We start from the raw sequence: 3,619 nt of genomic DNA on the forward strand, positions 1-3,619 counted from the left end.
GAACAGCACAATGAGTTGTTACTAGGTCAGATAGAGTACTGTACTATACTGTCGACAGACACTTCCAAACATGTTTATTCCCCTTTTCGGAGTGGATACAAGACCCTCAACTGCCACCCCTTTCGCAAGTCATTCCAAATCTCACTTCTGCTGCTGCCTGCTTAAAGGCAGAAGTTCAAACGGACAGGCTGGTGACGAGGACTATACAGCACTGGACAAGTCCCTGCCCTCTTGTTTTAAACAGGGGAGATGTGTACAGATCCTTTTTAGAAAGGGTTAATCCACACAGCTCTGACACCTTCATCAAGTTAGCTGACACCACCACCATCGGCCTGATCACCAGTTCAATCCCGCCCTGACCGCCACTGCAGTCAACATGCCGTTGTGTCCTTGGGCAAGACACTTTACCCTAAATTGCTCCCTTGGTGTTCGGTTTTACTCCCTCCGAAAGGGTTGGACAACATGGGGCGTGACCACTCAGCTTTAGTTTAGGATTTATGTTTATTTTCATGTGCTCTTCTCCATTCAAAGTTAGCACATGGTCTCACAAGTTAGCTTTTTCTTCTCACAAATCCGTTTTAAGTTAGATTCAAAGTTAACTTCCTCCATACAAAGTTAGGTTATCAACCTAAGAGAAAACACATAATACACAAATTACATAACGCATACACCACAAAAGTCTGTCACCATAAACAAATATGTAAACCAAACACTCACCGGCTGTCCGTGTGCCCTGTGGCTGATCAAAACATGACTGACAAACATTTCACTGGCCCTTTTTAAGATGGCTGACGGTCCCTCATCAAATGAGTCCCAAGGTAAACAAAATATTGGAACCAAGGTTCCCTCCCAACTGAAACCTATTTTGCATGACAATCTGCACAACTAAACCAGTATATTAATGCGTCATGATTGAAATAAATAAATAGAAAATAAATGAATAAACGACCAAAATTAACTCCACACCTCCCACTTGGGCTCCCGATCACTAGATCCAGGGAGACCACACAAAATTCACCCTGGACACCCAAACAGCCGCCCACACAGGTCCGAATATCAGCGTCCCGGACGACTCCTCTTCTGTCTGGATAGGCTTTTACAACTCGGCCTAGTCGAAATTCACCTCTTATGGTGTTCTGGTCCGCGATCCAGACCAGGTCTCCCACCTGGACATTCCTGGCAGCTCGGTGCCATTTGAGTTGGAGGAACAGGTTTGGGCCTGCCAAATCACTCCAGCTTGTCCAGAACTTATCTACTCCGGCCTGGATAGCCTTTAACCTGTGCCAAGAGCGGCCTTCCAAGCTGATCCCCTCCTGGAAGGCGGACTTTCGTTCCTCCATGGCCAGCACAGGCCTTTTCTGTCTCACTTCCGAGACCTTCACCTCCCACTTTGCTTCACCCGAGGCCTGATTCTTTTTGCTCATCCACGCCTCTGCGGCCCGTCGAACCCAGGCTGTTACTCCACATAGTTTCGACAGGGTACTGAACCGTTCAGGTTCCACAAGGCTGACAAGTGCTGCACCCCACGGCATCCTCTTCGGTTTCGCCACCACTTGAACCAGCCCTTGGATTTCAACCGGTGACTGTGAATCTATGGAACTGCCGTCCCCTGAGGCTCCTGTATCAGTTCCAATTTCATTCCTGCTTGGGTCAGAGGTCTTCTTCGATTGAGTTCTGGTGACCACCGCTGAGAATGCTTTCCTTTGAAGCCTCGTAACTTCATCGCTGATGCCAGTTGCTACAACGCTGGCTGACTTCACTGGCCACTCAGCCTCCGGCCTTCTCAGAAACTCTGGGCCTCTTTGCCACTCTGACTCCTCGTCGAGCTCCTCTGGAGTAGCTCCCCTTGTGATGATGTCAGCTGTGTTACGACAGCCCTCAATCCACTTCCATTCATCCACTGGTCCCGCCTTCTGGATTTCTCCAATCCGGTTAGCATAGAATGTTTGGTAGCCATAGCTGTCCTTCTGTATAGCTCCCAATACCGTTTGGCTATCGACGAGGTGAAGTCAGCGCTCGATGTTCAGGCGACCGTGCTTCTCAACATATTTCCTCAGTCGACTCGCGAAGACCGCGCCGCACATCTCCGCCTTGATCACTTCCCCCTTCTGATCGAGAGGTGCCAGCTTTGCTTTGGACTCTACTAGCCTGATGATCACTCCTTCTTGCGTCTCCCAACGCAGTTCCACTGTCATTGGAGGCAGTCGCAATTTCTACAGGCTCGCACTACCTGTTAGCATCTGGCATCTGTTAGCATCTAGCTCTCCTGCTTACAAACTTTTAGCCATCCCTGCTTATACAAGTAGTAGTTTTAGTTGTCTGCGATCTGCGGAGGCCTACTCCCACCTGTCGAGTACGGCTGTACTGAGGTGTTTTTCCTCCGGAGACGTCGCGAAGAGACGGAGCGGCTCCACCTGTTGCTGCCTGCGATCTGCGATCTACGGAGGCCTGCTCATCGCGAAGAGACGGAGCGACTCCACCTGTTGCTGCCTGCGATCTGCGATCTACGGAGGCCTGCTCCCACCTGTAGAATACGGCTGTACCGGAGAGGTTTTTACCCCGGAGTCGTCACGGAGAGACGGAGTGGCTCCATGCTTCGGGCTTGGCCTGCTTCCACCGGGCGTGTGCTGCTGTGCGGAGGAGGATTTTACCCCGGCTGGGGCCTGCTTTCCACCTGTCCTGGTTCTGCTGTTGCAGAGGCCTGCTTTCACCCCGGGGATACCACGGAGGGACACCACGGAGGGACCGGAGCGCTTCCACGCTGCTGTTTTCGCCTGTCCTTTTCGCCTGATTTTGCTCCAGGAACATCGCGGATACTGTGTGATGGTCTGGGAAAATGGCCCATATCGGGATTCGACTGTGCCTGTTAACTGTTTTGCACTATGAGAAGATCTCTAGTCATTCTGAGAAGTCTACTGGATTCAGGTCTGTTCTGCCACCCGCAGTGGGCATCCCCTGCAAAGGTTCGGATGTGTTGCACAAATAATTACCGGTTGCCTTGTCACAGACAATCTGCTCGACAAAATATGTTTGTCTTTTTTGTTTTCCTGCGATGATGGTTCTTCAGGACTGCTTCTTAAGCTCAAATCACACTCTCGCAGACTTTTCCGGTGTTTCTAAAGTAGATGACAATATATGTGTGTCGTTTAAGAGGAAAAGATGCCTGTTTTTGTTGTTATTACTGTCAGGAAATGTACAACCTAACCCTGGTCCGCCCTGTAGTAGTAGTCAGATCGATACGCCTGCTGATTTTAAAGCTAGGTCTGGGTTGGGTTTCATCCACTTGAATGTGCGCAGTCTGTTAGGTAAACTAGATTTTGTCCGCATCTGGGCGAGCTCGACTGACGCTGACGTCATTGTTTTATCAGAAACATGGCTTTTTCTGCGCTGTTACAGACCCCCCTCAGCTGGCAAGGACTCCTTGTCTTCGCTAGCAAATCTTTTATCACAACTAGACTACAAGGAAATAGTGCTACTTGGAGATTTTAACTGGGACTGGTTAACTGCAGTGTCAGAGGATTTTAAAAACCTTTGTATCTCTTTGAATGTTACTCAGATTGTTGACAGTCCTACTCGCCCTAACATTAAGTCCCCTAATAAATCCTCCCGAATTGATCTC

The sequence above is a fragment of the Gymnodraco acuticeps genome, unplaced genomic scaffold (genome assembly GCF_902827175.1).
Source record: "Gymnodraco acuticeps unplaced genomic scaffold, fGymAcu1.1, whole genome shotgun sequence".
NCBI lineage: Eukaryota > Metazoa > Chordata > Actinopteri > Perciformes > Bathydraconidae > Gymnodraco > Gymnodraco acuticeps.